Source organism: Stegodyphus dumicola, chromosome 1 (assembly GCF_044657685.1).
Source record: "Stegodyphus dumicola isolate Sdum_Otavi_A_Nest chromosome 1, ASM4465768v1".
NCBI classification, from domain to species: domain Eukaryota; kingdom Metazoa; phylum Arthropoda; class Arachnida; order Araneae; family Eresidae; genus Stegodyphus; species Stegodyphus dumicola.
Window position 1 is genome coordinate 15068887 of NC_140768.1, and position 15945 is coordinate 15084831.

Sequence of the window (15945 nt, forward strand, 5' to 3'; positions counted from 1 at the left end):
TCCCTTGGAGTGTTCTTCATCAAAACAAAAGCGAAGTTGAAAGACCTGTTACTGTCTAAGATAGCTAGAGCTTCCGCAGACGACAGACTCAAATCTTTCCCTCTTTATCTAATTCAGATCAAGAAGGTTAGTCAAAACCATAACAACAACGAGTTTCTTTGAAGTTGGAATTTTTTATTTCATTAACTAGCACATAAAATTACTAGTTTGCATTTGATGAAAATAACGCTTAAATCTTCAGCGAACTTTAACACCTTTTCGAGGACTTGCTTAATACTATAAACATATTCTTAAAAAATGGAAAAATTTGCATTCAGAACATTTATATCAGCTAGAAATGCTTCTGAACAATAATAAAATATTAATGAAATTGAATCTTAGAATATTTGATTTAGAAATTAAAATTGTTCGATGCAAATTGAAACATCTATTCTTTATGTACTTAAAGGAATTAATCTGCCAGTGTTTGTTTTATTACTTCACAGTTACAGATATTAAGTCTAAAGAAAGTTCTAGAAGATATATGAATCGAAAATTAAATCTATTGTTTTCTGAAAGATAAACTTAGAGTTCAAATTTATTCCTATTTTAATTAAAATTGAATGCATATAGAATGACGCAGAGGAGACATTTTTGAAGATTGACCTATACAATTACAGTATTTTATTTGATACTTAATGTAATACAAAATAAACTTCTACGCAGTAAATCAATAATGATAATCTTTCTAAAATTATCCAGTATTTTTGCCGGATATTATACTCTATATTACCCGTGATGCGTTAACTTTAAAAAGAGAAATTATTTATCGAGTAACCTTAAGGGGACTCATGCACCTTAAACCCCTCATGATCTTCGAATATGTGACTGTTGCAAGAATTGGGATATTTTATTTATTTTAAAAGCAATTACTTCAAACGTTTTACAGCTGACTACATAATATAGCTGCTTTAGAAACTAGTAACCAGAAAGTTTGTGTTGCCACAAATATTTTTGTAATTTAATACTCTTTGTGACAAAATATTTCGCCATGTTTCCACCTTGCGCGCATGATATTTTAAAAATGGCTAATGGTACATACTTAAAATTGAATGGAATTCTTTATATGGGCACTATTTTCGAACTGAACCAACAATCTGATAAATATTGAAAAATTATGGACGAAAAATTTCATGGACGAAAACATTACAATTTTTGTTAGTGAAATACATTTTATAAACTCAACTCAAAATAAAATAAAAATTTAACGTGGAATTTTTAGAATTTTAGGTTCACAGTAGTTTCCAAATGTTATAAAAGCTATATATTAAATATGGAATTAAATTATGAAACATAATGTTTTAAACTGTGCTCGCAAGTTGGAAACATGACGAAAAATGTTGTCGCAAAGCGGATTAAATTATAAAAATATTTGTGGCAACACAAACTTTCTGATTACTATTTCAGAAAGCAGCTATATTATGTAGTCAGCTGTAAAAAGTTGGTAGTAATTGCTTTTAAAATAAATAAGTTATCTCAATTCTTGCAACAGTCACCTATTCGAACATCTTGTGGGTTTTAAGGTGTATGAGTTCCCTTAAGCACTTAACATTCAGAATTTGAAATAAACTATTTTTATTTCCTGGGTATGAAGTATGGTAATCGAGAAAACTTTCGGTTACCATAATCTCGAAGAAAATATCCATTTTGACAGCTCTCGAATCCATTTAAATGATTTTTAGTGACATCTGTACGTTAGGAGAGATCTCTTTTTCTCAAACGGATTGTAAAATGGATTAAAAATGGGTTCAGAAGAGATTTTTTTCGTAACATACGTACGTACGTATCTCGCATACTCGAAAACGAAACAGCTTTTAAACGTTAAAATTTTGCATGTGGGACTGCTTTAACATGTAGTTGTGCACCTCCCTGTGGTGAGCTGAGTATTTTCACTCTTATATATTGGTAAATTATGCAATTTTTGCTGTAAAAGTGAATTATAATGTTATGCTCCAGTTACGTTTTTAATGCCTGGGGTTAATCTGCTTGCAACAGTTGCAGAATTAACAACAATTTAAAAGTTTAAGTAGTGCTAGGCCTAACGACGCCCCCCCCCCACATTCGTTTACATTTGAAGCTCCTAGTAGAATAGTGAATAAAGTAAGTAGGTTCACCAAAGCCAGTGCCTTTTTGCCCAGTGAAACCAAACGTCAACTTGTGTATCGAAAATTTTATCTTCCAGCCCGTTGGCTGAAGATTAAATTAATTAAAACTTTAAATTTAATTATAAAAATTGTTTTTTTTTAAACTGTTTTAACTGTATTTGGTGTCTTTGGTTTTTCTGTGTTTTATAATTTTTAATGAATTGAGGTTTTATGCATTTTTCCTTCTCGTGAAAAGAGAACCGAATTGATTAAATGAGAAAGATATATGTAATACAATTCGAGGAAATAAGCTTAAATAAAATGCCGAAGAAATTGTGCAACTTGGTACACCATACAAGGACGCCATCTAGTGTCCACATTAGATGCTTTAATTTCTCATTACAAAATCTTTATATAATAATTATTTTCATAGAAACATTAAGAGTTTTATTAACCCAGCGGAAGTTGCACCAAGAAAAGTTACTAGAGTGGGCGCGTGGGGTATCACATACTCCAATATTTAAAATAAAATAAAAATAGTATTATTTAGTTTTAAAACTTTTTTTTGTTCTCGTGTATTATAAATAAGTGAATAATAATTGGGTTTCAAAAAATTAATTTCCGAAATAATCTTGGAGTTAAAATTAAGATAAATGAAAATAATAAAAAAAATAAACATCATGCCTCTAAGTTTCATTGCATCTCTAATACACCAAGCGTATTTTATTTCTTCGCACTTCGAACGAAATACATTCATGTGTTCTTGGCACAGAATGTTTTCACATTCTAAACATTGCATTCACGTTCTTCTGTCCTTGGCACGAGGGCAAAAAATTTGTCACATCTTTCATACTTAGATGTTTCGAATTTCATGTATTCGTTTTAATTCTTCGTCGAAACTTCTGCTTTTGTTTTGCATGCAGTACGTCAATTTCTTGGAAACGTATTAATCTCTGATTCTTTGTTCAATACTTTTTTTCATTAAATGTAATGCTAAGGTCTCCAAAAACAGACTTCTGTTTCTGGTTGTTGAATGTAATATAATTTATTACAGCAACATTCAGTGCAGGAAAGAAAATTACCATTGGCCACCTCCTTGTTATTCCGGCAATTGAATAATTGGCTGACATTTCATCCCCTATATCCACTGCTCCTTTAGTCATATTATTAAAACATGTAATTCCTGATGTTTTATTTTCTCTAATAGTATCATCTATAGTATAATCGTTATGTAATGTTGAAAGCATAAGAACAGTTTTTCCTTTTTTAGGAACGTCAGGAATTAATGTTTTATCTTTTTCGAAACCAAAACATTGTAGAAAATATTCTTCGTTTCATCTTCAGTTTCCGAAATGCAATCTTCATCGCTTTCAAATATTTCTAATAAATCTCACATGCGTTGCATCTCCAGTTCATAGGGAGTGATTCTTTTTACCATAATGCAGTTAGAAATTTTTAAGAATTTAATGTCAAGTACTTTAAAATCACTTGCGAGTAGAAATATTTACTGTTACACTCTAGAAATAAATTTCTGAACTAAATATCCCGTCAGAAAAACACTTACACGGACAGTCGCATGGGATGTGTCATACCCCAGTTCTAACAAAATACCGATAAATCTTTTTCTGAAACACACAGGCACAGAAAAAGCGGTTCTGAAAGTCAACCACAACTAGAAACTCAGCTACTGAAAGCAGCGCAGAATTTCAGTTTCACAAGTTAGGAATATTCCACTTTTATGTAGGGGTGGGGTATGATACACCCCACACGCCTTCCCGCGGGTTAACATCATATTCCAATAAATGTTAACGAAATTTAAGACCTGCTGATTTATATATAAAAAGAAGCATGCCTTCGTGGTGCAGTGTTCTGCACGCTGGGCCGGTATTCCAGAGGTCAGTGGTTCGATTCCCGGCGAAGGCGGTTGCTCATTTTTTTATCTTGCCGGTTTCTAAAAATAGCCTAATGTCTTCACAACTTTTTATTAAATATCATGTTCTTAGCACTTAGGCTGCATAAATTTCCATTCAATGGCAGAATCACAAAATATTTAAAAACAGCATATCTTTAGAATTTCCGATATAGAGTCTTGTGCGCTGGAGATAAAAATGTTTTATTCCTTATAGTGTTATCACTACTCGCTTTGAAATCATCAATTTTGATATTCAAAACATTGTTACAGTTTTTCTCGCATTGTGATAAAACGACGGTACCTAGGGTAATCGAATTTTGAATAACGTATGTTTCCACTCAAATGTAGGCATCTGGAAGCCCAAATTTGGAATCTGGAATTTGTATTATTATCTATTTCATATTTTGTAAAACGTTAACGAATTTTTGGTTAACAAACTCGAGAATTTCAAAGCGGGCAATGGCTACACTGTACGAAAAGAAAAAAACATTTTTATCTCCAGTGCGCGAGACTGTGTATCGGAAATTCTAAGGATATGCTCATTTTGAAAGTACTTTGCTATATTGCTGTTGAATTGAATTGTATGGCTTAAGTGCGAAGAACATGATATTTAATAAATAAACGCAACACACAAAAGGCCCTTTGGGCGCAATGTAAAATCTGAGAGCTTTCAGATTTTTTTCTTTATTTAAGTATTTTCTACTTTCTTCGAAGAGCTTATGCCATGCTATTTTACAGAAAGCTTTACATTTCGAATAGCTAAGCTATGGCAAAACAAAATCTAAAAATTGGCAAAAATGTTTATTGCAAAAAGCTTCCAGAAAGTGTAATTGTTTCCTTTCTCTTTTTTTTTCTTTTTTTTTTTTTTTTCATCTTCATTATTTAACCTATTTTCAGTGAATGTGTAATTTTTATCCTACTTTTTCTAACAGTTAATTTTTTTTAGTTAAAATTACTTTCCTGTTCATTCTTAATTTCAGCTTACAACTTCCGGCCAGAACGTATTTTCAGAATCGCGGTCAGATGCAAATGAGGAGGGGAAGTATTTAACTTTGAAGTTCTACTGACTTCGTTAGACAGCCAGATATTCTGAGCAGCATGCGTTCGCCTACTCTTTCTCTTAATCTATTATTACGCTCGGCCGTACTTTAGGCCCTTGATAGCTTCGACGTTAGTAAGTGTTAAGGGGCCAACTCTGTTACAATTTTGATAGCTTTGGCCATACCTTCTTAGTTAAGTTTTACTCTTTAGTATTCCTGAGTTCAAGCCCAAATGGAGGCTTTGTTGTAAACTGCAAGAAAGAGCTGACTGTTAAATTATTTTGAATAATAAAGTGTAGTTAACCCTTCGTACGTTTATGTTTCTATCTCTCTGAATTAAGCGATTATTTCTTACCAGCTCTTAAGTTCCACACAGTTAGCAGTAACTCAAAGGTTGGAATCTTACAAATCAATTAGGTATCCGACTACGTTCTGATCGTCAATTTTGAAGAAATGTTTCAAAAAATTTTTATAACTTTAATTTAAAGCTTATATTTTTAGCTTCCAAAAACTATTTTTGTTTTGTCTCTCCGGTGATTAGAATTAGAGTTATGGCTGTTTTTGTTCTACACAATGAACCGAAAATTGCTGTTTAAAAGGCCGAAAGTTGATGTTTAAATGGCCGGAAGTTGATGTTTAAAGGACACAGACTGCTCTAAACAAGAATATTTCATTTGAATATTGTTGGCGATATTCAAAAGATAATTTTGAAATATATGTATTATTATGATGTGTTTGGAAACAAGATTACTTTCGAAATTTCAGTATCATATTTGCCAACATTTCCGTTTGTGTTTACATTTTGATTTGATTACACTCTGATTTAGCGTGCTTGCTGTTATTCAGTATTATTTTTTATCTCATTCTGCTTTGTTATTTTAACATTTCGATAAAAATATTTTCACTTTATTATTGTAAACGTCGTAATGGAACTTTTCGGCGTGGAACTTTTCGTTCCAAAAAACGGCGATTTGCTAGAAACAGATATACTGTGAAAGCTTCTACCAGTGAATCGAAACCTAAGAAACAATAAAACATTTTCTGAAAATTAAATTGAAGCTAATAATGAAGCTGGTAATAGAATATGCGATGTTGAAATTCTAAAATCTGTATTTTCTGCATTATCCTGTCCAGTGTGTTTCGAAACTCAAAACAATAATGAGAGTTTTAATAACGTATCATACCAAAACAAGTGTTTGTTGAGCTGACAACATTGTGTCTTCGTTCCTATATAGGAGTAATACAGTTTAATAATGGATTTTTGGGTATGTTAAAAATATTGGGAAACTTAATATGAAACATAATATATAAACTTAATATGACAATATACTGTCAAGGGATATAACTGTATTGATAAAACTCGGATTGTCGATTCAAAACGGCATTCAACAGAAGGTGCAATATACAAAATAGGGCACTTTTAGCAATGTAATATGTCAATTTCTAATATATTTTCTAAAGATAAAACTTTAAATTTGTTTTTTGGAAAACTCGTTTTTGTCAACATTTCTAATACGAAAAACACCGTAACTTAAAATATTACTACAGCAATTTTATGATACTTCCCACACATATTCTATAGAATATTGGGAATTAAATGGACTAAAAGTTTAGTTTATATACATATTTAAAATTTTTGCAGACAATTTTGTAAATGAAGAGAAAATTTCTCGAAAAATAGCTAGTGTATGTACTCAAACAGGTATATTTATTAGACATTTTGCTTTATGACTTAGATTTTAGGCCTTTTTATTCCTTATGCTTTAATAAATATAACTGCAAAAAATAAAAGTAAAATATTGATAAATAATGTTTAGGGAACTAATCTCGTGATACTGAAATCTGAATACATTGAATACATTTTTGATCCAAAATGTGAGAAAAAAGTAAAAATTACATTTTAATAACATATTTATAAACTGTTTCTATCATTTTATGTAGCATTTTGCTAATTAACACCAAAAATGAATTTATTTGTACACTTTTTCAAAATTAGGGTATCGAACGTAGTCGGATACCTTAAAGATCAACAAAATTATTCTTTTTATCTTCAATGAATGTTTTAAGTTTACACATTTCTTTTCTTGTAATATCGCTATTAAATCGTCTTATACAATAAATAACACATTTCTGTTCTTTCTTTACGTAAATAACGCCGAAGACAAAAATAAAGAGCTTCAAGCCCTACAGAAGCTTCTTTGTTGAAATGCATTATTTGCATAGCCACCATCTCAAAGTCGAAGGTGAACAAGCAAAGCACAAAAGCAAAAATGTTCTTTTTCTTGTACTGAATTGTGTTGCCATCCAGGCTTTTGAAAAACGACTTTTCTTTCACTCCCTTCCTTCCAACGGCGACTCTATCTTTTCTAACAGCTGCTTTGTTTTCTTCCCTGCTCTACAGGCCCGAAACAAAACATCGATTTGCAACAAGAACAGCCTAACTGTGTCTAGAAAATAAAAATGTAATAAATAAAAATGCTCCTCCTCCTTTTTTTTTTTTTTATTCATTTTCTCTCGCTTTCTCTTTCTTTCACTCAGTTTAAGCAGCATGCTTTTGGCTCGCGTAGGAAAGGGAAGAAGAGTGAATGGTGAAACTTCCGGCGACCCGTTTAAAGCCAAACACACAGTCGCACGCCAGATAAAAGGTCTGACATTGACGGATTAAGCCGTGAGAACGAGTTTCCCTAAAAATCTGAAGTCATATTTTCAAAGTCGTGTTCTCTCTTTCTGATTTTTTTCTCGTGCTTTTCGGTTCTGTTGTTTACATCTGTAAAATGCTGTTTCTTAAGACATTTAGAAAAAGTATCGTACTGCTACACTCTCGAACTCCATCTTTTCTTTTGCACGCTTCTTACTATATTTTATTTTTCTTTTCCTTTTACCGTTGCCTTCTCTCGGATAACAAGAGAAATATGTTATAGCTTCTTTTATATATTTTAAGCGAAAGCTCTCGAAACCATTGTCAGGGCATTTGCATCTTTTGTATACTTTAAAAGAAAAGGATAAAAACATTTATTTACGCATGCGCATATAAAAAGATTTTTTGTTGTTTCTGCTACTTTTTCCAACAAATGAATACATGACTCGTAGCACCAAGATACACTAAAATATATATACCAATATCAGTGTCCATTTTAGAAAGAATATAATTGTAATAATTGACACATTAAATTTAAATAACACTTTTAACCCTTTGAGTACTGAATTATTTGAAGATTTTTATATCCATGGGACGGATCTAATTTGTCGCTATATGGATTAATGTGTAAAGGTAATACATTTTATTAGGAATATACTTATGTGGGTGATATAAATATATTTGAATCTTCAAAGCTCTGATTATTTATTGCTAGTGTAAAATGTTTTTCACCATTTGCCACTTCGCTCAAATACCGCCGTCCCTATATGTACATAGTGTATATTTACCGTAACTCATGTGCCTCAGTGTTGTACAAGAACTTTTAGTGTTTAATTTCTCAGACCAAGACTTCACTGAATTGTGATATATACTATTTCAAGATGCATTGGGCTGTGGACAGTTCACGGGAGGGTGACTCCCACGTGACTACCACTGTCCAATCCGTGTTTTACAGAAAGGATGAATTTGAATATTTTGTTTAGCTAATCTGTTGCACTTAGTTGTGCCATTTGTCTTCATTTAGATCGCGATATTAGTTTAATTATTCCAATCTAGATAACCTGTTTCAAAACTTGATAATTATTAATATTTCCAATATTTCTCATTGTACGCGTAAGCTGGTGACCACCCACGTGACAGGCTCCTGCCAATCATCTCCCTTACTCCACCTACATTTCACAAAATTTGACAAGTTTCGCCTAGTTGGCGCGGCGTAAATCGCCTTAATTAAAAACTTAAGTACCAACGCCTTAGGGCAATTTACCAACAGAGACGGTTAAAGTAGCGGTTGGCTACTAATTGCCGCCTAGCCATTGACTCGATTTCGATTTCGATTTATAAATATATTTTGAAACAGCATTTCAGTTACAAAATATAAATAAATATATAAATGCAACAATATAGAAGTATTTATATGGAACAAGAGCCAACTTAAAGTCCAACTTAAAGCATTGATTTCAGCTATTTCTTTAAACTGTTTTACATCAGCAAGTTTTTCGTTTCTTCCTAAATCTTTTGTTCTTGCAATTGTTCGATAGAAGATTCACTACCATTCGATAAATACCGCGTGCATTTTCGACGTACTGCTATTACTTCACTATCACTTTCCGATTCATTATAGCTTTCATCATTTTCACTACCTAATTCACTGCAATCACTGTTATCATACAGCTCTAATTCTACTTCATTGGCATTATCATTTTCGCAGTCATGTAACAAATTTTGGTTAATCTTCGGATTATGGTAACTTGGCGATTTTTTGGCGAAAATTTGGCGACCAGCCCTGCTACAGCAACCTGCTAGTTTTTGTTTGGACGCCATTTTGTTTTCACGAAGTAAAGGCATTTTTTTTAGTCCAAAGGGATTTGAATCCCGAAGGACTATTAGTTTCGTTTTGGCATTTTGCGTCGGACTCATAAATGTCGGTTCACTTTTCAAACTGTTGCCACAAAATGTTAGAGTCCTGCATTATATTCGAAGAAATTAAATAATGAAAAATCTGCATAAATGTATGTATATTTCTCGTATTGTGATAAAACAACGGTACATAGAGTCATCGAATTTTGAATAACGTAATCCTCCAACGAATATGAGCATGTGGAAGACCAAATTTGAAATTTGAAATTTGTTTTATGATCGATTTCCTATTTTTTAAAACTTTGGCGAATTTTTGATTAACAAACTCAAGGATTTCAAAGCGAGCAATGGCAACGTTGTGCAGAAAAAAACATTTTTATCTCCAGAGCGTGAGTCTCTGTATCGGAAATTCTAAAGATATGCTCGTTTTAAAACTATTTTGCGATATTGCTGTTGCACTGGATCTTATGGTTTAAGTACGAGGAACATGATATTTAATAAAGAAAGGTAATACACAAAATGTTAAAAAACGCCCCTTTGGACGTAATTTAAAATCTGAAACATTTCAGATTTTTTTTTTTTTTTTTAACTCAACATTTTTTTTCAACAATCTGCTAGCCGAATTACGCTTATGCTAGAACTTTTACAGAACAAAAGTGCTTAATCCTGACTTAGATTAAGTGCCAAATTGGAAGAAAGTGCAGAATCGCCCACTGCTTGCCGCGTTTTTAAGAATTGCACATACACGGTATCATCCATGTACACGTCGACCTATTTTCACTTAAAAAAAACATCCCAGAATTGCACAAAAATGGCATTGCGCACACTCTTGACTTTATCCATGTACACTGCAAAAGTCCTAGCTAGTAAACTTTATAGCTTTACTAAAATGTCGCCAAACTACCTGTTACCATATTCCAAAGATCAGCCCGAATTTTTTATTTCAGACATCTTAGGGTAGCGTATCAAAAAAACAGGGTTAATAGTAAAGATAAGTGGAATTAACCTTATTTGCAACTGTAAAATGTCTCACACACAAACGTCAGGCAATTGTTTGCGATGTTAACGTACGGCAATTGTTTGCGATGTTAACATACGGCAATTGTTTGCGTCAGGCAATTGTTCTATCATAGCATATGCAGATGGCTTTATTTTTATTGTAAACGGGAAATCAAAAGTACTTTTCAAAAGCACAATGTTGCCTTGATAAGTTCAGCAACTGGGCTAGAGATCACAAAATTACTATTTCAGGCTCTAAGACTCAAGTTATGACAATAGGAGCTGTAGCACCAGCTGTAGCACGAAAGCCCACAATTAAATTTTATAGCACCACTATTAAGGTTGTTCAACAAGTCAAGTAACTAGGTCTCACAAGCTTATTCACAAAGCCTACAGACCGTTTCTACTGCTGTTTGCTCCGATTGGTTAAAACAGGGAACGTAGGGTTACAGAACCTAGTGCTTGGCGACTTTTGATTCATCGCCTTTACAATTTGTGTTTGATCCTGCTGTACCAAAAATTGTGTACAATGCACCAGAGAAACCGCAGCTGACTGGTAACGAGGGCAAAAAAAAAAAAAAAAAAATCTCAGGCCTCCAGATCGCCTGTTTTATCCCCGCTCGTAGCTTTCATAAACTCTGCTCTACACGTATTTATTTTTATTTTAACTTTATTGAATGACTTTATCATTATTTGTCTTTTCGCCTTCGGGTGCGGTGTTAAAAGTTAAACGCCTTTATTTTCTCTATTTTTAGTCCAAAGGGATTTCAGTCCCGAAGGACTATTGCTTTCGTTTTGGCATTTTGCGTCGGACTCATAAACGTCCGTTCACTTTTCAACTGTTGCCACAAAATGTTAGAGTCCTGCATTATATTTGAAGAAATTAAATAATGAAAAATCTGCATAAATGATTGTCTATTTCTCGCATTGTGATAAAACAATGGTACATAGAGCCATCGAATTTTGAATGACGAAATCCTACTTCAAATATGGGCATCTGAAATCCCAAATTTGGAATTTGTTTTATTATAGATTTTATATTTTGTAAAACTTTAACGAATTTTTGATTTACAAACTCAATGCTTTAAAAGCGAGAAATGGCAACGTTATATAGAAAAAAATACTTTTATCTCCAGCTCGCGAGACTGTGTATATCGGAAATTCTAAAGATATGCTTAATTTAACATTATTTTGCGATATTGCTCTTGAACTGAATTTTATGGTTTAAGTGCAAAGAACATGATATTTAATAAATAAAGGTAACACTCAAAACGTTAAAAACACGCCCCTTTGGACGTAATTTAAAATCTGAAAAATTTCAGTTTTTTTTTTTTTTTTTTTTTTTTTTTTTTTTTTGTTAATTTTTCTTATTTTTATTTACTGGTTTTTACTCTTTCTAGTAGATAACCAGTAGCAAGATTGCGATCCAAGATCCAGAAAAAGCGTTTCAATAGAAATAGCGCAGAATGGAATAAAATATAATTTTAGTTACACTTAATTTAGGTAAAAAAGAATAGGTATCCGACGCCCTTAAATGTTTACTGAATGTTTTCATTTGGTTTATTTTTAATATTCCTTTATTTGCATAAATGAATGCGCTATGGAAATTTACACATCAGACTCTTTCTAACAGGAATTGACGAAAAAGTGTATATGCTATCTCCATGTAAACACCTTTTTCTTGTAAAACAATTACATACTTTTAAAAGTTTAAATTCAAATACAAATAAACTATTAATAAGATCAGTAAGTTATTTAAAATGTATTCCACACAATTCCTCCAAGCTTTCATTTATAAACTAAAAAAATATCGAATGATATAAACGCTGTTTTCGGTTGTTTGGCGTTAGTTACCATGCCTACAGGGCGATATCTCGCCATTCCAAATATGACCGCCAAACAGATGTTTCATCCAATGAGAGCAGACCGTAGTGAAATGGTCTGTAGGCTTTGTGAACATGCGTCTGACAATTGACTCCAGACTTTCTTGGCTGCCACAACTAGAATCGAATTGGAATTTTGAATAATAACATGATGCGGACCACGCCTAAACCTGGGGTGTCTCTTCTTCCTTACTAAACATTTGGTATCAGACAGTCACAGAAAGAATCATTTTGTACTGTGCTGGTGTCTGGGCAATTTCTCTAACTAAGCATCAACGCCGTCAACTTCTCTCCATACAAAGAATGCCCCATCTACAAATCAGTACGGGGTACCGCAAAACTTCGACAGCAGCCCTCCAAGTAATAAATCGTATTCCTCCTCTCTTTCTTTGTGTTAATGCACACATAATTAGTAATTTTTAATTTTGTTCGATAAATATAGGGCCTTCGGCTGAGGTATCCAGGTGAATACACCATTCACCTGTTAAACATCATCTTGGTGTACTGTACCTCTTCTGAAAGTTTGTCAACGCCGTACTAATACACCCTGTATAATAAACAACCTTTTAATTCTAATTTTAAATTCATACCATCCAATAAAATACTTACATCTTCTACAATTCTTATCCGCTGGTGAAAATCATTACAGCGATGTTTGTTAAGAAATTACAGCGAAGGGTTAATCAATTGAGGGAACTGCAATCAGTGAACCTTTAACACTAAACCAATACAAAAATAATTTTTATCAAAAGGATTTGCGTAGAAATACCACCATTTTACATGAAATTTAATAATTTACGTAACCGTTACAACCGTACTACAAAGAATAATATGTTCAGATGTGAAAATATTCAATTAAAAATGAATCATTGCAGATTTCGTAATTTAAATGTAGTTCTAATCTTTTAAAAAGGCCCCGCAGTTTCGTCAAAGAGCCAATACAGTACTTATCCCTTCTGAATAACTTAATTAAGACGATCTTAATTATGCTAACAAGTGATAAGACAATTAATTATTTGTGTGTCATATCCGCACCCCATTCTCTACGTGCTTTTAAATATGAAGTAATTTTTATCTTGTCCGACATAATAGCTTTAACCTGAACTCTGTTACACAGTTTTCAATTTTCGCAGAAGATACAAACATCATTAATCAAGCTGGAGTCGAGGTATGTGCACACCCATTTGGATTTTGACAAGTTTTTCTTGATTGGCCTCAGTAAAGCACTCTTGCTTAATCGAAAAATGGTAACCGGGGCTCTTCGGTCTAAACGGTAATATTAAGTTTCTAATCATGCTGCTAGTTTGACAAGAATGTAATATATTGTTTGTACGTTCGCTTGATGCAGGCTTGTTCTTGATGGACTATAAACGCAGTTTTGAATCCTTAACAAGCCAGTTACAGTTGTGATCAAATTAATGAGCACTCAGAATAGGGAAAAAACGTGATAGGGGCCGCCATAAATATTTTCAGGAAATTATGATTCAATAATAAGCAAGGCTTCAAAACGAATGCAATAGAAGTTTCTGCAAGCACTTTGGGTTATTAAATATTCAAATGTCATCAATCAAGCGTTGCTGATAGCTAAATTTCTGCTTTTCTGCAAATTCTATTCTATTTTAAGTTTATGAGTCACCTCCAATCAAAGCTTCATGTTTAAAGTACTTGATCTAGAAATAACGCATTTAAAAATATTTTATAGTTTCAATTGCCACATTTCTCGGTTGAAGGCAACGTATTGTAATAATAAATATCACTATTTTAAATTTGGAAGCTAATTATTAGTCCAAAGTGGCTTTGTTCCTGAAGGACTCTTATTTCCGTTTTGTAATTTTGCATTGAATCACTATAAATGTCCGTTTCACTTTCTAAACTGTTGCCACCCAATGTTAGAGTCCTGCATTATATTTGAAGACATTAAATAATGAAAAATCTGCATAAATGTATGTATATATCTCGCCTTGGGATAAAACAACGGTACATAGAGCCATCGAATTTTGAATAACGCCATCCTCCTAGGAATATGGGCATGTGGAAGACCAAATTTGAAATTTGGAATTTGTTTTATTATCGATTTCGTATTTTGTGGAACCTTAACGAATTTTTCATTAACAAACTCAATGATTTCAAAACAAGCAATGGCAACACTCTACGGGGGAAAAAACCTTTTCATCTCCAGCGCGCGGAACTGTGTATCGGAAATTCTAAAGATAGGCTCATTTTAAAATTATTTTGCGACATTGCTATTGAACTAAATTTTATGGTTTAAGTGCAAAGAACATGATATATGAAATCTGAAACGTTTCAGATTTCTTTTATAATATATATATATATATATTTTAATTTGCCACACGTTTCCTATAGATAAGCATAGAAAACAACATGTTTGAACTAAAAGGAAATACAGAAACAAGCCATATTTTCATGCCACAGCTTTTAATATTTTCTGAGAAAATTCATATTGACAAACAAATGAACACTTAATTTGAATCACTTTTATAATAAAGGTCATATTTTTAGTAGAAAATATAACAGGAATTTCCGCTTAAGTTAAAAATAACGCAGTCTTATTATCGCCAAATGAGCGATTTCGCGCCAAAACCGGGAACCCTGCCTTTTTTCATTTTCTGGCAACCCTAAACTCGCTTTGCGGGGAAGCTATCTTATCGCAGCTGGGCATTTCGTGACAATATTTTGGGGAGGATTACTTTGTACTCTTATTGATAGCTGCACAATAAGGCAAGGCTAGAAATGAAATATGAAATTGGTTATTAACATTTGAACGATACATTATTCATTTTTTAAAAATTTCAGTGCTCAAAATGAGAAAAATCAAGAAGAATTTCAATGTCCGAAACCCAATTTCTGTTAGTAGCATTTCCTCCCATCACTTAGTTCTGTAAAAGAGAGAATGTAAGGACAAGTTTTGTGAGCACAGTTAGTATCTAAATACGTTGCAGAAATCTTCTGAGAAAAGTGATAACATAATGGTAATGAATATGCTACTACCTGAATAACCTTTTTTATTCCAGCGATTATAGTGAATACTTTCATATCTCTTCTATCATTCTTCTATTAAATTACATGGACAAGACAACAACTTATCTCTGCTATAAGCACTATTAGAAACATCCAAAGTAAGTAATGGAATTCTGGTTCATGTAATGGTACGTAAGGGAATCCTGTTTCATGTAATGGTTAGTAATGGAATTCTGTTAGTAATGGAACTCTAATTTTCCAGCTGACGCGTGTTTGCAAAACCAACTTCTTTCCAGCAGTTAGTAGGAACTATATCATGATTAATGAAAAGCTCTTCATTAATCTTAAGTTACGCTTTAAGTCAACAGTATTTTTAAGTGTATAGGTAGTAGTTCCCAATTTATTTTGGTTCTCTAATGCAACTTATGTTTCAGCTTTCGTTAATAAAAAGGTGGAAGAGTAATAACTGCAACAAAATTCTAAAAGATTTTTCGACCATTTTCCGAGTCTATGT